The sequence below is a fragment of the Rhineura floridana genome, chromosome 7 (assembly GCF_030035675.1).
Source record: "Rhineura floridana isolate rRhiFlo1 chromosome 7, rRhiFlo1.hap2, whole genome shotgun sequence".
In the NCBI taxonomy this organism is placed as follows: domain Eukaryota; kingdom Metazoa; phylum Chordata; class Lepidosauria; order Squamata; family Rhineuridae; genus Rhineura; species Rhineura floridana.
This window is the reverse complement of record NC_084486.1, coordinates 95,660,764-95,683,180: the sequence shown is the minus strand read 5'-3', so window position 1 is coordinate 95,683,180 and position 22,417 is coordinate 95,660,764. Positions and strand designations below refer to the sequence as shown.

At 45.5% G+C, this 22,417-nt stretch overlaps 1 long non-coding RNA gene across 1 annotated transcript in view; it reads left to right on the top strand.

Annotated features, from left to right (window-relative positions):
- Window positions 1-5,363: 5,363 nt before the first annotated feature.
- LOC133388463 (uncharacterized) overlaps window positions 5,364-22,417 on the top strand; it is a 36,823-nt gene continuing 19,769 nt past the window's right edge. The window contains exons 1-2 of the long non-coding RNA XR_009763818.1: window positions 5,364-5,524; window positions 6,662-6,727. This is a non-coding gene — a long non-coding RNA (uncharacterized LOC133388463). The remainder of the gene's footprint in view (window positions 5,525-6,661; window positions 6,728-22,417) is intronic.

Sequence of the window (22,417 nt, the reverse complement as noted above, 5' to 3'; positions counted from 1 at the left end):
GATCGGTCAGGACTCTATGCAGATTCTCCCCTTCCAAAAGTGCCATCATTCGAAGACTCCAGATCGCATATTGTCCTTCCCAGCCTTGGGGTGCTTGTTTTAAGTGTTGATTCTTCAGCCATGGTTTCCTATCTTTTGTTCTGCATTTCTTTCTCTAACCTAAAGTCTCCTTTTGATCTCTTTGTAATTCACACACAGTACTTAGGCTTTTTAGCTTTCAGGTGCAACTTGCAATTCAATTTAGCTTACTGGGCTGACATAACCCTTTGTTATGGAAATATATAAGCAGAGATAGTCAGCAGTCTGAGCTGTGTGTGCCCCAGTATGTATTTACCTAAGTAGCAAGGTTTTACCCTGCATTTAGATCACTGAGACTTAAGACTTAGTAAAATAAGAAGAGCTACTTTATTTATAGAAATACATAGTAGATAGCAAAGGCATGCCTAGTTCCGACTAACAACTAAGTTGGAGGTGCAATGCGCAGACTTGGGTATTGCCCTCATGGTTAAGGAAAGAGAGTAAAGAAATATGTCTCCTCTCTCCTTGGACAGTTGAAGAAGAAGACAAAGGAAGGAGGGGCAGGTTAGCTTTGCTGGGCATATCAGTTTACAACAGAAGGAGGTTAGGCAGAGAGAAGCACAGGTAAAGGTAGTCAAGCCTAGCCAGCTGGAGAACCCTAACTCTATCTTCCTTCTGGAATACAAACAAAAGAACCCAAACAAAAGAACAGGAGTTGTTCTTGCCCCAGTTCCAACATATAACACAATAACAACAACCATAGAATAAAAACATTAAAATATAATAAAAACAAAGGTCAACTGTTGTGAAAAAAGCATCTTCTTAATTGCTTGCAAAAGCCTCATGGAACAGAAAGGTCGCTGCTGAATCTCTGTTGGCAGAGCATTCCAGAGAATTGGGCTGATGACAATGAAGGCTTGATTTCATGTCAATGTAAATGACCCTTGCTAGCTCAGGGGGCAACCAAAGCCGCTCCTGTAGATGACCTCAGTGATCAACCTGGGATATAAGGGTTCAGGCGGTCCCTAAGATGTCCTGGACCTAAGTTGTTCAAGGCTTTGTAAATTAATACAAGAATCTTGAACATGGCTCATTAGTGGATGGGCAGCCAGTGCAGATGTTTTAAAAGTGGGTCACAAGATGTTCCATGTGACTTGTCAAACAGAGTGAGGATTAGGGATGGATGAGAATTTTGATTCAATTTGCATTTCAAGCAGAATTTATCAAATTTGCAATTTCTGAAACAATATGAGATGTCTCAGTTGGCCCAGCCCCTCATTTAGTGCAAAGAAGTGAGAATGAGACCAAAAAGTAATTTGTGAAATGACTTTCTGGCTTTCAGTGTTTACCTGTACCCTGCCTTTACCTTCAAAGGAAACTTAGGTGGTGTCTTCTGAGATGAGGGGGGTCACATGACTGACCACAGCCAATTCTTACGGGCATGGGAGTGGGGATTATAAGCCAGCCCTGCCTACCAAAACTTCTTTACTCTTTTGGCACCCACCCTCCTGCCCATTTTGCAGTATGGGCTTAGTTAGTTGCTATTTGGGGGCTGAGTAAGAATTTTTAGGGGAGACTCTGCTTTTGGGGGTCCTCTTCATTTTGCCTACTCCACACTATTGGGTTTGATTCATTTAGCTTATTGAGTGGTGTGGCTGCTTGCCTGCTGGCATGGAGTTCGGGCAACTGAGGAGGTTGGGGGGAGAACATGAAGTATAGTGAGGCATACTTGGGGTAGGGGAACCTTTGGGATTGCCCAACACTTCATACCTGGGTAGGAACTGGGGTGTGCCCCTTATGACCTGACTTGCACAGCTCAGTGAACACAAGTACAGCAGGACCCAAATGTGCTGGTTGGGTGCATACCCAAGGCTCACCCAGCAAGGAGGGAGCAATTTCTTCCTATCCTTGCTTGGGGAGTCACAGCCTGTGGCTGTTGACATCCCCAGGGGACTGGATGGAAATTGTGCCCTACCAGATAGAGTTAAATCCTCACCTGCCCACACAGATAATTTGGTTGATTGGTTCTGCAGGTTCTCCAAAAAAGTTGTTATATTTTAATAAATATAACATTTATCCAAGTTGTGTCTCATGAGTCTTCTTTGGCAGTGTGGTGGGTACTAGATTTGAAGCAGGCCACAGTATAGAAAATAAGGCTGCGAGCATTTGGTAGATCAACCAGCTAAAGTAGTCCCCAGTTTCCATTGGAAAGAGCCATTTTTAATCAATGGTGCTGTGATGTAAGTGCGCACATTTTAATGTTTGACCATCTGTTGGTTCTTGTGTGTTGCTTCAACTGGGAATTAAAAGAAAAACACTACAGGGTTGTCTCCAGCTAAATTAACCTTAGAGCAGGCCCACTGAAATCAATTGACTTGATTAACAAGTCCATTCAGTGGGTTTACTCTGAGGATGGCTTGGCTGGTAACAACCAGTATCTTTAACATTTTTTCTTTTTAAAAAAAGAATGAATTGTAGCTTTCATTAGCGAATCCCTTTTAAAAGGACCCCTACTTTGTATAATGTTAAAGCACATTTTTAAGGGAAACATGAACTAGATCCACACATGCTCTGTCATAGGAGAATGCACAGTTCTCTCTATGCCTCCATACTTTAAATACGTATCCATCCCACCTTGGGAGTCTTTCAGTTGTAAATGCATTCTGTCCTTAGCAACATCTTTTACACCTGGTTTAATCTTGGTACTCAGCATCCAAATGGCGCCAGTTACCCATGAAAATACCTTTGAGTAAACATTATTTTCTTTCTTTTCTGCACAATTTACCAGTGCCCCCAATATGTAATGAAGCTCAGCATTTCTAGAGAACAGCTCGTATTTTTGTATGCAGCCTCGTTTCACACCTATTAGAAACTGGCCTGGTTAAACTGAAGCCTGTTAGGATGCCAGCAGTCACTTCACTGCAGGGGGTGGCTTGCTGCTTTCAATATGCCTGAATGAATATTTAGGTGTTCAAGCCGGCTTCTCCAATAATCTGATATATATTCAAGAAGTACCTATTCCTTCCCAGTGGCTTATGTTGGAAAGAAAATCAGATTGGAAGAATCTTCTAAAATAAGGTGACCTATCATTCAGGCAGTTTCTTCATTGCTATTGTGAGCGGGAAAATTCTTTCTCTTCAAACTGACTGCCACTAGGGCCATATCCACATGTCCTGGGGTGCATAGGGTTGTGGTTAGTGGAGCTGTTAGTATCAGACTATGGGGTCTAGGTCTAGGGACCCACATCCCGGGGAGGGAAATGATGCCAGAGGGCTGGAAGCAGCAAGATGTGGTGGTGTGGTGCACTAAAGCACCACACTAGCAGCCAAGGTTGCAGCTACCCAGCATTTTAATTGTAATCATTTCCCCATAGTGAGCTCATTCAATCAGAAGCCACATTTGGGATCATTGGGCCAATGAGGGTGCCAGACAAGTGAGAGGGTGGCAACGGGGGTTGTGGGGCCCCCAGAAGTCACCTCACTCAGGGCCCCCTTCAAACCTGGCACCACTTCTGATTGTGATGGCAAGCCTAGCTCTGACCTGTACACATTCATTTTAAAGTCTCAGTAGAGCCCCCATGCATGCATTTATAAGGGCATCCAGCTCTCTCTTGCAATCAATAAACTGGCTGGCTCTGGTCTTGTCCATTGAGCAAACTTATGGTTTTGCCTTATCTACCAAACAGAATTACAGACCTCATGGTTACTTAAACATCATTATGCCAGCCTTGAAGGCTACTAGCTACTCATTTGCACATTAGACATTACTTACATCTTTCAGAGCTGATTAAAGAGGAATTTGGACTTTGCCCAAAAGATGGAGCCTGATTTCAACATAACTGGGATGGGCTGGCGTGAAGGGGAGGGGTAGTAAGCAACGATCATTTAGTTAATGCTGCTTTTATTGATCAGTAAAAAGCCTCTAAATCTGCAGATCATTCTTTATTGGGTAATAAACTTTATAGTTCTGGTTGTCCTGTGGGAATGGCTTTTATGGGTCTTCACTTCTATTGCCGAGGTCATTACTAGCATTGAGGAGAGAGGTCGGCTGTAGTTACATCACAGTGTTTCCCTGGAATTAAGTGGTCCGGACTCCAGACTTTAGCAGGATGAACACAGAGGCAACCTCCCTCCATTTCTTCATATCTGGGATGAAATTATTGGGGATGGGACATGGGGGGATATTAGCAAAGCCTGCTTTGTTTCTTCCCCACTCATTCACAAACAGATTCATATTTTTTTTAAAAAAAATAGGTTCAGGATAACCTCAGGATAGCATTTATCAGTCTCCTTTCCAAGATGCTTACATCAGTAGTTCTCATGATACAGGAGCCAGGAGAAAAACCACTTCTCTGCCTCCAGGTAGAAGCTGCTCCATGCAGTGAGCTGTTGAGTACAATGGCCTACTGCACAGATTAACACCCACCTCCCTGTAAATTTGCCTTGCTAATCTTTTTTCCCAAACTCTTGGGTCTGAACTGTCTTCATAGGGCCAGACAGCATAGGCCCTTCAGATTATGAGATGCTACTTTATTCTTTATTTATTACTGTAAAGTGGGCAGTTGGCAAACACATATCCCAATAAATAATACATCATAATAAATAATGCAGATTAATTAGGCAAACGTTGCAACAGTGTGCATCGCCTGGTTGGACTACAGATCTTTTCCTCCTCTCAATATATAGACCAGATTGTGGTATTCTGGCATCACCTGCAATTCTCTTGAGTGGAATTCTATCATGTTCCATCCTGCTTTCCTCTGCACTCTTTTCAGATCTTTTTTCCTACAGCCACTCGCTGCCACAAAGATACAGCAGTACTGTACTGGGGAGATGGGGCTTTTCCTATGGCCATCGCATAGTGTGCTCCACACCCTACATTAGGACTGTACCCTGCTCCACTGAGATAGTTGTAATAGTAATGCTGATTCAGTGCAGAGTCCCAACATCAGTACAGAAACACAAGTTCCCCTTGGACTGCTTCAGGAAACCTTGCAATATGCATACATGCGAAATATGTTTTGTGTGCATACAAACTATGAAGAAGTTATGGGGTGCTTTCAAATTCGATCTTTTTTAGGTACAAGTACCACACTAAGATGTTGCATTTTGCTATGATGTTAACCAAATGCAGTTTTACGTTTTAAAATAATAACTGCAATAACACGATGGAGAGAGAGCAAATAGGCACTGATTAAACACACATGGCATCATCATATTCACAACAATTTTTTTTATTCAAAGCAGCTGTGTTGGAGAGGGGAGGGAGCAAATCAGATCTGAGGCAAAGCATGGGGGTTATAAACCCTGCCTTTCCTCCAACATTTTCTTGATTTTAATCCCACCCTCATCCCCAAAGAAACAGGTACCACATGATACTTTTTTTAAAAAAGGCAGGAGATTCAATCACAAAAATGTTTAAAGTGTTACAACTTTTCCTAATCAGACACCAAGCAAAATGATACCATATGAAGACGGACAATTCTCAGCAGAACAACTGGGGAAATGTAAGTGGGAGGCTTTCGTTCTCAACCTCTTTCCACCCCTCCTTCCTTCCTTTTGACTGCAGAGCCCCCGCTAATGTACTGACAGAGCTCAGTTCCCTAGTCCTATGCCTTGGAGCTCATTTGTCAAAGAGATAGATCTCTATGAAAGGCTGTTAGCAGGGCATTTACAACCCATTTTTCATCCAGAGATGTCATCATCTTCCAAGATTAATTAAGGAAAAAGAAAAGACATCTTGTCTCCCTTTGTTTTCCCTTTCTCCGTCTTTTTTACAAGCCCTTTCTTTGCATTCATATATTTAATACTTCTATGAAACAAGACAACACATAATCTAGAATTGTTTGCTTTTCTTGCTATGAGATAATATATCACTCCCCCCCTTTTTTTTATTTGGAAGTAGGTGGGAAAGCTTCATTACGAACTGAAACCATCTAGAAACTATTGCATATATATTGGTAAAAATGCTGCTTGCAGAACTACAGCCACAGCTTCCCAAGGCAGTGGCCTGATAGCTTGAAGTCTCCAATGAGCAAGCAATGAATGTTGGTTACAGGGTGTTTTTTGCTGTAGCCAATATAATTTACTTATATGCTAAGAGTCATTTCTTTTCTCTAAAGCTTGCAATTTCAGTGCCATCTCTCAAATCCTTCTCCAGTGGGTGTATGGCAGTAGACCACGGGTAGCTGACATGATGCTCCACAGATATTGTTGGACTCTGTTTTTTGTCACCCCCTTTGCATTTGCCTGGGGGGGGGCAGATGTTCTTTTATGATGCGGTTAGATAAGCAATACAGTTTGAGACCTGTTGTGCTATGTGGCTTTATTCAGCTAACAAATTGTACTTCAGCATTACAAATAAGATCCTTCATTACAGATAATACTTTACCAGTTTCAGCTATAGGGGAGACTCCTGTCGGACAATTCCACAGCCCTCGATAGGCATCTACAGAGTCTGTAACACTGACATGCAATGATTGATGTCTGCTTTCTCTGTGTGCCTGAGCCACCTCTTGCCCAGGCAGCACACTGAGCCTGTCCCTCACAATTTGTTCTAACTAGACTGCCTTTCATTATTACACAATTGTCACCAATATGCAGATAACACACAACTCTGTTTCTCTTTTTCTTCTAATACCAAGGAAGCTGTTGATGTTCTGATGCTGTAATGAGCTAGATGTGGGCTAACAACCAGAAGCAAAATCCAGGTAAGAAAGAGTTGTTCCTGGTCAGGAAGGAAACAGATTCTGGAACAGAGGTTTAGCCTATTCGGGATGGGGTGGTGCTCCCCTTGAAGAAAGAGGTTTGCAGTCTGGGGTGCTTCTTGCAAGACCAGGTGGTAGCTGTGGCCAGGAGTGTCTTTGGACAGCTGTGCCCATTCCTGAGGAGGTCAGACCTGGCCATGATAATACATGCCTTAGTTACATCAAGGTTGGATTATTGTAACACACTCAATTTGGGACTACCTTTGAAAACTCCCCAGAAGCTTCAGCTGGTCTAGAATGCAGCTGCAAATATGTTGATGGGTACATGAGATCATGTAACACCAATCCTGCAACAGCTGCACAGGTAACCAATCTACTTTCAGGTATAATTCAAAGTGTCGGTGATTATTTTTAATGCCTAAATGAAATGGCTTAGGTCTAAAATACCTTAGGCACTATCTCCTTCCATAGCATCCTGCCTACTCCCTAAGTTCAGGAGAGGTCTGTAGGGTGGAAGCAGCTTAGAGCAGGATAACAGAGAGGACCTTCTCAATTGTTGCCCCTGGATTATGGAACACTTTGCCTGTGAAGTACAACTGAACCCCTTCCTCACTGTTTTTCATTGGTTGTTAAAGTCTACTGTATTCTGGCAGGCTTTTGCTATATGTGGCTGATAATGTTTTTATCCTTGTTTTGAACTGCTGCTCCTGTCTCCTTGGTTTGTTTATATTGTTGCTTTTATAACACTGTAATTGTAAATGTTGGAAGCCACCTTGAGTGATGTTTTTGAATCAGATTGTAAATGTTTTAATAAAATAGACAGGTTGATAGATAGTCCTCCTAATTTACTTCTTCTGGTCCTTGACTATAGTTCTTCCTGCTTATTAATTTACCCTAGAGCAGGGGTTCCCAAACTGTGGTCTGTGGACCACCAGTGGTCTGTGAGCTTTATTGAGGTGGTCCACAGGGTATCTGTAAAAAATATAATATCATACAGCATCTAGCACAGTACATTAGGATTGTTACATCAGGCAGATAAATTATAAAGTGGCCTGCCAAGAGCTTCAGCAATTTCAAACGGTCCATGGGGAGGGGGGAAGTTTGGGAACCACTGCCTTAGAGGGCAGGATTAAAAACAGAAATATATTGACAAGTGTGCATGTGTATCATCTAGGGATGATAAGATCTGTCAATTTTGGTTCTCTCAGTTTCTTATTTTTCTAGTCCTAAATTCAGTTGTGAGTGAAGGGGTGAAATAAGACAAGGACACATCAGCTTGGGTTGAACAAGGGCCACTTTATTAAACTATACAAAAACACCTTTTAAAGTGACCTGCAGAGGGAAACCTAGGTGCGGAACTATCTATAAGCAAGCATCTTGCCACAAAGCTCACGGGCGACCAGCCCCTGCTTGGGACAAGGGCAAGCCCCATCTGCTTACCCCTTCTGCCAGCCACACCCAGTAGGTGAGTAGGGGGGCCTTCTCAGGTCACCACCCCCCGGGGCCACACAACCCTCGGATGGATGAGTTAAGTTGGCCCCAAAAGCAGCCCATATCCTGCCCTCAAGCCGCAAAGCTCTGACAGACAGGCCTCTGGAACCGCCAATCACCTCCAAAGGTGCCTAAGGGGGCCACCGAGCTGTCCTTACCTATTTCCCTTTCCGCACCTTCCCACACCAGTGCCCCAATTATAAACTGCCCTCCTAGGGCAATTAAACTTCGACCATAACAAAATAGCCAAATTAGCCAAATTCACCTATTAATCACAACGCCCCCTAACCCGATTCCATCCCACTCTCACAGTGTGGAGTAGGCAAAAAACCTGCCCACCAAACAAGGGTGGGCAGGGTAAAAATTCCTACTTGGTCCCGAAGCGACCATTGAACACACTATAAGAGAGGGAGGGCAGGGTGGGCGTTGCTCGTTGAAAGAGGAGGTAGGAGGGGCGTGTGATGTTCCTGTATTAATGTATATATGGTAAGTGCTGTTTGTATAGAAGATACATGGTAAGTGGAATGAAAGAGGAGGGGGGAGTAAATGAGCAGTAGAATGCTGGATGATTGGCTGAGTGTTAGGATGGCTGAGAGTATAAATGGAAGGATGACAGTTGAATCTGTGTGGACGTGAGTGGGTTGTTTTGGTGGAGTTGGGAGGTGGGTGTGAGTTGGTGTATGTCAGGAGAGTGTGGAGAAGGAGGGAGGTGGAGTTCGGATTAGTAATAAGTCAAATATCACAGTAATAGATGAAACCATAAGCTTGTAGATCATTATCAAAGTTATCTTGTTATTAATGTCATTTAATAAAAACTATATTTGGTTTACCAAAGGCCTGATCCTTGGCTGGGGTTTCAGAGACCAGAAGGGAGGGTAAGGTAATGACCAAGGCTGAAGGGAAACAGTAATAAATGGTGGCAGTGGTGAAGAGGAGATTATAACATTCATAAGTATCTAGAGCAACCCTGAGTTATGAGTTATCTGCAGTGATACAAGGGGGCTGGGAACAGCATAGGCACGCAGTCACGAATGTAACTGGATAGAGAGACTCAGGCAAGGTCTCTGGGAACATTGGTTGTAGAACGTGACTGGTGGTGCTGCCTAGCAGGGGGATCTATTGAGATCTGTGCTAGAGCGGAGAGAGAAACCATAAAAAAGGACAGTCCGGACTGGTGGAGTCCCTGGTGGTGCCTAGTGAAAGGCAGTAGCCACGAGCAGGTAGGAACCTGACAGGGAGAGCCGGGGAAGGGCGTCACAGGGCGGCCTGGCCTTAAATAGGTCCATGGCCCCTCCCCTCCCTGCTGCACGTCACGCACACGTCACGCTGCAACACACGACGTTGCCCTTAATGAAGATGGCCGCGGCAGCATCGCTCCCTCCTCGCAACTATGCCCCGCTTATCCATGCTGCGCAGGTAAGTGGGGCTTCATTTGCGAGTGAAGGGGTGAAATAAGACAAGGACACATCAGCTTGGGTTGAACAAGGGCCACTTTATTAAACTATACAAAAACACCTTTTAAAGTGACCTGCAGAGGGAAACCTAGGTGCGGAACTATCTATAAGCAAGCATCTTGCCATACAGCTCACAGGTGACCAGCCCCTGCTTGGGACAAGGGCAAGCCCCATCTGCTTACCCCTTCTGCCAGCCACACCCAGTAGGTGAGTAGGGGGGCCTTCTCAGGTCACCACCCCCCGGGGCCACACAACCCTCGGGTGGATGAGTTAAGTTGGCCCCAAAAGCAGCCCATATCCTGCCCTCAAGCCGCAAAGCTCTGACAGACAGGCCTCTGGAACCGCCAATCACCTCCAAAGGTGCCTAAGGGGGCCACCGAGCTGTCCTTACCTATTTCCCTTTCCGCACCTTCCCGCCACAAAAAGGGAACAAATCTCTATTTAGTCCCCTTTTACCCAGTGCCGAGAAGCACCTCTCGCAGACACCTCTGCAGGTCTGCCAAAAAGACGTTACCTGCATCAGACAGGTGAACGCCATCAGCCCTGTACAGTTCACCCATCCAATGCTGAATGCAGGGTGTGAAATAGCCAACCCCCCCTGCCCCAGAATAGCCAACCGAATTTGCTGGTTGGCTTTCTTTCGCACTTGGTCCATCCCTATCGGACTCCAGACACCACGCCAAACCTTTCGCGGGAGTATGTCTGACCAAAGCAGACGTACCCAAGGCCGACGTTGCCTTATTAACTGCATGCCATGCATGCCTGCCAAACTGAGGGCCATGCCCTTTCGTTGCAACTGAGGGCCATGCCCTTAAGTAACCGAGGCCATCGTTGCCTCCTGAACTGCATGTCCGCACATGCTTGCCAAACTGAGGGCCATGCCCTTCTGTTGCCTCCTGAACTGCATGTCCGCACATGCCTGCCAAACTGAGGGCCATGCCCTTCCGTTGCCTCCTGAACTGCATGTCCGCACATGCCTGCCAAACTGAGGGCCATGCCCTTCCGTTGCCTCGCCAACTGCATGTCCGCACATGCCTGCCAAACTGAGGACCATGCCCTTAGGTAACCGAGGCCATCGTTGCGTCCCGAACTGCATGTCTGCACATGCCTGCCACCTGAGGGCCTTGCCTCAAATACTGAGGTCATTCCCAACTTGGGGAATGACTACCATATGCGGAGATGTCCGCACTGAACCAAGCTGGAACAAAGTGGGTAGGAGCCCATCCCAAAGTATTCCTCACCAGTCAAGCCACCATACTGCAGCCCATTGACTGAGGCCTAACTGTAAGCCCAGGATAGGGTGCGCAGCTGCTCCATCCCTGTCCAGCAACATTGCCAGTCCATCAGTGTTATACAGGTACAACTCCCTTCCATGGAGACATCTGATAGCTGGAGGGCCCGTCGAGACAAATCTCCCTTGGATCCGGCCACCACCTCACCTATCCTAAAAGCTCCAAAAACCAGCATAAGGGTTGCTGCCTGGAATAGTCTGGCTTCATAGATTGAGGAGCATGCTGTTTTTCACTGGCCCACCATACTTAATAAAATGTCCCGTGAAAAAGGGCAATGGGGATTGAGAGTGGCAGGGTGTTCTCTAGCCCACCCAGCTAACATACGGCGGACTCTGAAGTCCCTGGAATAAGTGGGGAAATCATCAGCCTTTACCTCGAAGTGCTTGGACTGAGAGGCCCAGTTTCCAGCCATTCACTAGGCAATCCCAGCAGGTGACTCACTGAATAGGCCACTCTGGTGCATAGCCCTTGCCGGCCCAGAAGTCCTGGGAAAAACCCCTCCTGCATTCTGATAGCTGTGGAGCATGCTGGGGCGACAGACCGGCTTATGGCCATCTTTGACTCTGCTCCCCAATCTCCCAATGTGCAGTTGCACAGCACAGCTGAACCACTCCACCTGAGTCTACCTTACCATGCCCCAAAAGAAAACATTAAAATCTGGGCACTAGAGAACAAAGGAACAGACAAGGGCCATAACCCTACCGTTCCGAAATAGAAGGAAGTCACAGACCTGTCCCATGACCATGTTATCCCACTAAAATGGATGGGAGAGTTCCCAAGCCTCACTGCCTATAAGTCCAAGCCTGCAGCCAGCACAAAAACCCCGATGCATCCACGGACTTCCAGTTCTACCTCCCAGCCCTACCTAGAGATGCTATGGACCTTCAGCCTGTAGTTCAGAGGCTCTAGCCCTGAGCTATGTCATGTAATTCTACAGCAAGTTAGTTAGTTCTTCTCCAGGAGTGTGGGAAAAGTAGACCAAATGATTTGGGCCAGAATATAAAATGTAACCTGCAGTTTGGCTCTAATTTCTTGATCAATATTTGATCACAACAAGCATTAAATTATTATACAGCCACAAACCTGAACCTGTAGTAAGGCTGTGGAAGCCCTGCTACGACCTCATAAACCACCGGAAGAGACCTCTAATACCTGGAGGGCAGACAAGAAACACTTTCTTGGCCTAACTGTCATGAAACCCTTACTGACTGACCACATGAGTATGATTGGTGGTGAATTAGGTGGTATGCCCAGGAAGGTTAACACCGGGCAGGATGGTCCATTGACACAGCCATTAAGATGAACCAGTTACATAGCCATTCCATAATCTGTGACATCAGGTGTTAACATGCATCCAAATTTTTTACCCTCTCGTCTCGACAGCCCCTTCAAGGAAGGAGCTGAAGCGCTCCATGCGAGAATAGAGCAGCCTATATGTAATGCTCTACCTCATAGAATTGACTGAAAAGGCAAAACCCCAGCAGCTATAAATCCCCTTGTATCCCCACAGTAGATGAAAAAACAGATTAGATGTCATACTTTCCTATAGGCAGTGCATTAACTAACTGGTAGGAAGCCATTACTGATTGACATTACGTCTATGCCCAAGACAAATTTAAGAGCGCAGGCCCTTAAGGCAAGCCCTGAGACTACAATATGGGATCCAGAAACTGAAAGAAAACCCCATAACAAAACAAACCTCCCCAGGAACTGGGCAGTCTGCAAGCAAGGTCCCAGTACCTTGAGCTTAACAGGGGAGGAACGCTTTCCTTGAGCAGCTACTGCTGGGTGCTTCTCCTCACTGCTGTGAGGGCCACTGGCCTCATATTTCCCTGTTTCACATAAAGAAAGGAAATAATTTATGAGTAAGCACACTTTCCCAGCCACCATTTTAGTGCAGCTAACCCAGTTCCCCAAAGCACAGATACTGGAGATATGGCGCTGCCACCCATATTTGGCCCATTGCAGCGGCCTCCCCCTTGTAGGCTTCCAAACACCTATCATAATAGATGTCCAAAATGCAAAATTAACATCCTATATCCCTTTCTAGTAAATGATATCATAAATCCAAGAGCAGCAGATGCTGAAGATGTGTTGCTGTCACCAATATGTGGCTGCACTATAGCAGGTTTTCCAACACATATCTAAATAGATGAGCCAATGCAACAGTTGCACACTATATGTAATTCCAAGTAATGATATCAGAAGTCCTAACTAAAATGTAATTTCAGGTAATGATGTTTCGTTGTTGGTGCCACAATCCTCAGTAAAGGGGGGAAGAGTCTGCCTGGACCTTAAAAGGCAGCCCTATGTCAATAAGAGTCTAAGATCCTGTAATATGAGGGATCTCTATTAGGCAAACCGGGCTTTCCTCTTTATTCCTATTCCCCAATCAATATGATTACCATCTGCTAAACTTTCCATTCCTAACTAAATTCAGGTAAATGCCTCTTCTGTCTCAGAGTGAACAAATAGCCTGAAATTAACACTTGGAATGCAAAAGGATCGCTCACTTAAGATACAGCGATTTAGACATTTTCTAGCAAACTGTTATCTCCGCCCTTATTATCATATAACTATGAAAGGCCCAAAGGCTAAAAAGGCTCACTAGGCTCCACCAATATACTAGTATGTAGTATAATAATCATATAATTAAGTACTTCATAAGAACATAAGAACATAAGAAGAGCCTGCTGGATCAGGCCAGTGGCCCATCTAGTCCAGCATCCTGTTCTCACAGTGGGCAACCAGGTGCCTGGGGGAAGCCCGCAAGCAGGACCCGAGTGCAAGAACACTCTCCCCTCCTGAGGCTTCCGGCAACTGGTTTTCAGAAGCATGCTACCTCTGACTAGGGTGGCAGAGCACAGCCATCATGGCTAGTAGCCATTGATAGCCCTGTCCTCCATGAATTTGTCTAATCTTCTTTTAAAGCCGTCCAAGCTGGTGGCCATTACTGCATCTTGTGGGAGCAAATTCCATAGTTTAACTATGCGCTGAGTAAAGAAGTACTTCCTTTTGTCTGTCCTGAATCTTCCAACATTCAGCTTCTTTGAATGTCCACGAGTTCTAGTATTATGAGAGAGGGAGAAGAACTTTTCTCTATCCACTTTCTCAATGCCATGCATAATTTTATACACTTCTATCATGTCTCCTCTGACCCATCTTTTCTCTAAACTAAAAAGCCCCAAATGCTGCAACCTTTCCTCGTAAGGGAGTCGCTCCATCCCCTTGATCATTCTGGTTGCCCTCTTCTGAACCTTTTCCAACTCTATAATATCCTTTTTGAGATGAGGCGACCAGAACTGTACACAGTATTCCAAATGCGGCCGCACCATAGATTTATACAATGGCATTATGATATCGGCTGTTTTATTTTCAATACCTTTCCTAATTATCGCTAGCATGGAATTTGCCTTTTTCACAGCTGCCGCACACTGGGTCGACATTTTCATCGTGCTGTCCACTACAACCCCGAGGTCTCTCTCCTGGTCGGTCACCGCCAGTTCAGACCCCATGAGCGTATATTTGAAATTCAGATTTTTTGCTCCAATATGCATAATTTTACACTTGTTTATATTGAATTGCATTTGCCATTTTTCTGCCCATTCACTCAGTTTGGAGAGGTCTTTTTGGAGCTCTTCGCAATCCCTTTTTGTTTTAACAACCCTGAACAATTTAGTGTCATCAGCAAACTTGGCCACTTCACTGCTCACTCCTAATTCTAGGTCATTAATGAACAAGTTGAAAAGTACAGGTCCCAATACCGATCCTTGAGGGACTCCACTTTCTACAGCCCTCCATTGGGAGAACTGTCCGTTTATTCCTACTCTCTGCTTTCTGCTTCTTAACCAATTCCTTATCCACAAGAGGACCTCTCCTCTTATTCCACGACTGCTAAGCTTCCTCAGAAGCCTTTGGTGAGGTACCTTGTCAAACGCTTTTTGAAAGTCTAAGTACACTATGTCCACTGGATCACCTCTATCTATATGCTTGTTGACACTCTCAAAGAATTCTAATAGGTTACTGAGACAGGACTTTCCCTTGCAGAAGCCATGCTGGCTCTGCTTCAGCAAGGCTTGTTCTTCTATGTGCTTAGTTAATCTAGCTTTAATCATACTTTCTACCAGTTTTCCAGGGACAGAAGTTAAGCTAACTGGCCTGTAATTTCCGGGATCCCCTCTGGATCCCTTTTTGAAGATTGGCGTTACATTTGCCACTTTCCAGTCCTCAGGCAAGGAGGAGGACCCAAGGGAGCAGATCAGCAATTTCACATTTGAGTTCTTTGAGAACTCTCAGGTGGATGCCATCCGGGCCCGGTGATTTGTCAGTTTTTATATTGTCCATTAAGCTTAGAACTTCCTCTCTCGTTACCACTATTTGTCTCATACATACTCATACCTCATACATACTCATACCTCATACATGCCCGGGCCTAGCAAGAAGTTGTACCTATGCCTGGGCCTAGCAAGAAGTCATAAGCCTCATGAAAGGGCTCTGCCATCACATCCTGCATCCACCCTGTAATAATATAATAAAGAACCAACCTGTGTATATCATCAGGGGGGGCTAAGCTGAACCTGTTGGGGGGAGAGTGCTTAGAGGGAACTTAAACTAGAAGGATTAGATACAATTTCTTTTGTTCGTCCCTTTTATTCTGATTTATTTTTAATTTCCCTTTATGTGCATGAGTCTGTCTTTAACCAGTGTATTAGCATGACTATATTTAATTTTGTTTGTATATCCAGTATAGTCTCATTTATTTTTAAACTTCCTGTGTCTTTCTTTTAACCAGCAGCAGCACTAACGTGGCGCTGCTCAATAAAAAGCCTCAATCAACCCCTCCACAACTGCTGGGTGGGTGGGGGGTATCGGACGTGCCGCTGCTAGGCCCCACTACAAGGCCCACTGGTCAGGCCCCTTTACGAGGCCTGCCCCAGTCGCAGCCACGCCTCAACGCTACCACCCACAGCTGTTGGGGCTCCCAAAACCCCCTCTGGGGGTAACCAATTAGGCCTAATAGGCCCAACCAATGCCGACTGTCCTGCAGCTTTCTCTGCTATGTCCCTCATCGTCCTCTCGTCGCTCGCTGAAAGAGGAGGTAGGAGGGGCGGCCTGGCCTTAAATAGGCCCATGGCCCCTCCCCTCCCTGCCGCACGTCACGCACATATAACGCTGCAACACACGACGTTGCCCTTAATGAAGATGGCCGTGGTGTGACACTGGACTTGTGACACTGGACTTTATTTATTTAAACTAAAGATGTATTTTGCTTATTTGCTGCTTAAAGTAAAAAGTGCTGGACCTGTTGGGAATTATAGCATCCCTCTGACAATTAATTTGCTTATGTGTTAATCTGCTGACAAGTTAATTCACTTGTGTGTGTGTAAAGAGAAATGCTAGTTTGCTGACATGCATTATCATTGTTTGTTTAAAGCTGTGTTTGCAAAATAGCTATAGCTGGGAAAATCAGGTCTTGTTGCAATGTGCAGCTGTACTGTAGAAAAGTATCAACATTTGTTGCAGATACAAGGTCAAATTGAGCAAAACAAGTTGTGAATAACAAAGTCCAAATATGGACTAGGAAGAAAGGGGAAGGTACAGTGGGCATGGTTAAAGTGATGTAGTTATGATCATAATGATACTAATGAAATTAACATAACAAAGCTGATAAAAAGACCAGCACTGCAGAGTTTTGCCAGAACTGGCTTGGCCCTTCTCCACGTGCACGTGTTAGAAATAAATATACTCCTACTTCATCTTGTTTCATTCGTTTCTGAGACTCTATTGGGTGAGTACTGGAAGCGAATCCAAGCTATTAGGACCCCCAAAAGGGGCTAGAGCGTTTTGTTTGTTACAACTGGCGATACTCCGCCGGGACTCATCTTGCTGGCATTCCTCTTTGCCTCGGGCGTGGTCCACAGGGAGTTGGGAAAAGTGCGCACCAGGCTATCTTCAGCGTGCCCAAGCCTGTGAGAGCGGATCGGGGCGACGAGGGATCGCCATAATGACTCCCTTTTAAAATCGAAACAAGGTTGGAGTGGAGCAGGGGATTGAACGTTCCAACGTCTTTGGTTGGCAGTGGTAAGGAGCCCAGTGGGCTTAAGTGTGAAGAGAGTGACGTGTGAAAGGGTGTGTGCATGAGACAGGGCTTATCCGCAGCGGTTTACCCTGAAGTGAGTGCGGACTGTGAGTAGTGCGTTTCCCTACTTCCGTGAGGAGAAGGGCCGCGAAAACTGGGAAGCGAGTGTTGTACGTCATCTGTCCGTTGTTTTGTCTCAGACAGCCCCCAGGTTAGACGGAGAGGCTACCCCCAAGTGTCGTACGTCATCTGCAGAGGGCAGAGGGGACTAGACATGGGAAAATGGGGCAGGGTGCTTCAAAACAGGAAAGGACAGAGGGGACAGTACACAGGGAAGTTAAGAAAGGGTCTGGAAAGAGTCAAAAGAAAAAGGGCGACTGGAAAATGACCCCCCTTGAATGTGTTTTGCAAAATTTTGCTAGATTTAAGAAAAATGTTATTTCTTCCGGAGGGCCAGTCCCAAACGAAGAACAATTGTCAATGTTTTGTGATGAAGAGTGGGTGGGGCTGGGCATTGGCTGGCCACCGGGAGACACATTCAATATCACTAGGGCTAGACAGTTGAAAGCCACGCTTTATGAGTTGCTGCCAGACGAGGCAATCTCGTGGTGGTATGCAAGGGGTTGGAGAATCATCTGCCTAGACCCACCACAAGAATGTGTGCTCCAAATGGCACTGGCTCAATGTAAAATTAATGAGGGGAAGAATTTGAAAATTAAGCCCCCAGTCCTCCAGGCAAAAGAAGAGGAATGTTTAGTTTCACCTACGGCCCCACCCATGATTCCTTTACCACCACCTCAGGGCCCGGTGATTCCTCTACCAGCACCCGCATTACCAGTGCTACCACAGGTGGTCCAACAGCCACCAGCTCAAATTCAGCCACCAGCTCAAATTCAGCCACCAGCTCAGACCCCACCACCTCAAAATCAGCCCCCAACATATCAACAGTCGACTACCCCGCAGACCCAGTCCACTAGTTCTGGAACTCCGTCTGCAGCTGTAGCAACGTTCCAGGATTTAAGTCAATCTTTAGGGCGGCTGAGTCAAGAATATGATATGTTGGATCATTATACCCACTCTGTATTGCAAAGCCAGGGTTTGGGAGCTTCGCCCCAAATAATACATCCACGTCTCCAGATGATTGAGGAAATTAGGAGGGAGAATCAAGGAGTAAGCGGACATACCTTGCGGAGTGGGTGGACATATAGTTCCACTCCCATAGCCAATGACGCAGGAAGAAATAACCCTGAACTGGAAGATGTTTTGGCTGATGGTACCTTTATGGGACCGATGCGGCAAATGCTTGATGGCCATGGACAGATTGCTTATGTGCATGTGCCTTTTACTACCTCTGATTTGTTTAATTGGAAAAACCAGATGCCAGGTTTGAGAGAAGACCAAGATAAGCATTGTCAATTGTGGGAGACTATTTTTGCAAGCCACCATCCCACTTGGGCAGATATACAGACATTAATGAATACCCTTCTTAGTCCAGAGGAGAAGTCACTGGTACTTTCCCAAGCTAATGCTCTCGCATTAGAAGAGCAAAGACAAGGTGGCAACGCGCCCGGTTTGGCCCCAGCACGTGTTTTACCAACAGTAGAACCTCAGAGGTGGGTTCAGACCCCAGGAGTAGGGGCCCCTGAAATCACCACGTATAAACGACTGATTTTATATGGGCTTAGACATGCCATTCCTAAACCAATGAATGTGGCAAAATTATATGAAATTCATCAGGAAAAGGAGGAAACTCCCTCTGCTTTTCTTAACCGCCTTACTACAGCTATGCGGAGATTTACTACCCTTAATCCTGAGGGTGCTGAAAATCAAAGGCTCCTAATTTCTTTGTTTATTGGCCAAAGTTCTACAGATATTCGAAAGAAATTGCAGAAGGTGGAAGGAGTGATGGGTATGGGACTGGGACAAATAATAGACATAGCATTTAAGGTCTATGTAAATAGGGATGAAGCAAGTAAGAGAGAAGAAGGAAAGTTGATGAAGAAGCAATGTGACATGATTGCGGCAGTGGTTGGTGTGAATCAAAGGGATAAAGAAAGAGGGCCAAGGAGGAGATTAGAGAAGGACCAGTGCGCTAAGTGTTTGAAGAAAGGCCATTGGGCAAATGATTGTAGAAATGAGAAGGTACCTAGGCCCCGCCAAGATGGACGAGGAGGCCCATATGTCTATAGAGAGGTTCCTGGCTCTAGGGATGACTACAGGGAACCCAGAACAGTTTCAAGTTCTGATCCGAATCCACACTATGTCCAGATGGCGGCTGCCAGGGAGCAACAGGAGGAATCAGAATGAAGGTGGACAGGATATGAGGGCGGCTCGCGGGAAGAACCATATGTGTCCCTTACCCTGGATAATTCGGCAGTCCAAGGACTAGTGGATACAGGAGCGGCCTTCTCTATGATTCCACAAGCAATGTTCCGTCTACCCTTGACCCTCAGTAAAGAAACCAAGGATGTAATGGGAATAGAAGGAAAGCGTAGTCGAATCCCTTTGTCCCAACCCATCCAGGTACACCTTCCAGGAAGAGAAGATAACCAACAATATTTTACACATCAGTTTTTGGTTTCGGATGGTTGCCCCATTGCAATATTTGGAAGGGACCTTCTAGCAAAGCTTCAGGCCCAAATCACATTTAGAGGAAAAACCTTGGAAGTGATGATACCAAAGCAACAAGAATGCGCTTTCCAAATGGTCTTAAGGGGGGAGCCAGAAATTAAAGAGAAACAACAGTGGAAGCCTCCGGAAGGAATTCACCCTGATGTTTGGGCCAGAAAGAATAATCCTGCTCGTGCGGTTAATGCTGAACCAGTGAAGGTTAGATTGAAGCCTGGAGTAGGCCCAACCCCAGTACGCCAATTTCCTTTGAAGCCAGAAGTACGCCTAAGTTTGAAGGAACTAGTGATGGACTTCATCCAGTATCAATGGCTACATCAGACCACTAGTCCACACAATACCCCCATATTTGGAGTTTTCAAGGAAGGCCGCCCAGGACAGTATAGATTAGTGCAAGACTTGAGAATAATTAATGAAAAAGTCCTGGAAGATGTTCCAGTAGTGCCAAACCCACATACTCTACTGGCTCACGTACCTGGCGATACTGCCCGATTTACTGTCATCGATCTAAAGGATGCATTCTTTTTAATACCCCTTCATGAAGATAGCCAAGACCTTTTTGCATTCCAATGGGAGGATCCAGTCGACCTCCGACAGTGTCAGCTGACCTGGTCTGTGTTACCTCAAGGGTTTATCAGCTTCCCATCTGAATTTACTAAGGCATTACAGAAAGACTTGGGACCTTGGTACAAACGACAACCAACGTCAGCATTGCTGGTCTATGTGGATGATCTTCTGATTTGTAGCCCAGATGAAAAGAGTAATGAACAAGACGCTGTGAGCCTTCTGAACCATTTGCATACCTGTGGATATCGAGTGTCCAAAGATAAGGTACAATGGAATCAGGAGAAAGTGACTTACCTTGGATACCAACTGTCATGGGAAGGACGAATGTTGTCAACTGAAAGGCAGACAGCGATCTGTGGTTTACCACCAACAACAAATGTTAGGGAGCTACGATCATTTTTGGGTTTGGCTGGCTTCTGTTGACAATGGATACCAAATTATAGCAGTTATGCCACTTCCCTGTACGAGATGCTGAAGAAGGAAACTGATTGGAAATGGACTAAAGAATGTCATCAAGCTTTTGTAAACATCAAGCGAGCTTTACAAGAGGCACCAGCCTTGGCTCTGCCAGATGGACTCAAGCCATACAGATTATATGTTTCAGAAAACAAGGGAACTGCCAGTGGAGTCTTGACACAGCAGTGGGGTCCTGATCACCTACCTGTAGGTTATTATTCCTCTCAATTGGATCCTGTAGCAAGAGGATGGCCAGCATGCCTGCGATTTGTGGCAGCCACAGGAATTCTTTTGAAGAAAGCTGAAAAGATCATGATGGGAGCCCCTGTAGAAGTACTAGGACCTCATGATTTGAAAAGGATCCTGGGAGAGAAGGCAGCTAAGGTTCTCAGCCCAAGTAGGCTTACCCAGTATGAACAGCAGCTGCTAGGACGACAAGGCTTACATCTGAAAGCTTGTAATACCTTGAATCCAGCGACACTACTGCCCCAACCGGGAGAGTTAGTACATGATTGCATCCAGACACTGGAATGCTCATTGAAACCCCGAGTAGATTTGACTGATCAGCCAATAGCAGGACGACATTTATATGTGGATGGAAGCTCGAAGGTAATAGATGGACAACGGTATGCAGGCTACGCCGTGTGTGAGGACCTGAAGCCTGTAAAGAGTGTTAAGTTGCCGCCTACCTATTCAGCCCAGATGGCGGAACTGGCCGCAGCCATAGAGGCCCTGAAAGAATTGGATCAACAAGAGGGAAATATATACACTGATTCTAAGTATGTATTCCAAACTGCACATGCTTTCGCTATGTTGTGGAAGGAAAGAGGCTTTATTAAAAGTGATGGACACAGGATTGAGCATCAACGGATGATAAAGGAATTCCTGGAATGTGTCCAGTTACCAAAGAAAGTAGCTATTATTCATGTGAAGGCCCATGGAAGAGAAATGGATCCAGTTCGGCGAAAGGGAAATCATCAAGCAGATGAGGCAGCAAAGGAAGCAGCGCTGAGTGGACTACCATTGGAAAAGAATTTAATGAACATTATGATTCCATGGAGGAAGTTGGTCCCTCAATATTCTAAGAAAGAAGAAGATGTTGCAGTACAATATGGGGCTCAGAAATTACCTAGTGGTTGGTGGCAGTTACCTACAGGATTAATTTTTGTCCCAAGGGCAGTGCTTTGAGCTCTTGTACTAGAGACTCATAAACAGACTCATCTTGGAGGCAACGCTTTAGGGGATCTTCTAATCAGACAAGTGGTTGCACCTGGATTATATGAAGAGACCAAGCGAGCGGTATATGGATGTACTATCTGCGCAGCAACTAATCCTGCTCCGAAGCCACCGCCAGCAATGGGAGGAAGACCATGGGCCTACTATCCCTTCCAGCGATTACAAATAGACTTTGCAGAATTGCCAAGATGTACGGGATACAAATACTTGCTAGTTATAATAGATCAGTTGACAGGATGGATAGAGGCCTTTCCTACGCGAACGGCGACAGCAATTACAGTAGCAAAGATACTGTTGAAGGAAATCTTTCCAAGATATTCTATGCCAGAGACATTTGAGTCAGACCAAGGCCCACACTTTGTGAGTAAGATAATTTGTGCTGTCAGTGTGGCCTTGGGGTTCAAGTGGAACCTTCATACTCCATGGAGACCACAATCATCCGGTCAAGTTGAACGTGCTAACCGAACGGTTAAGACTTTGTTGACCAAAC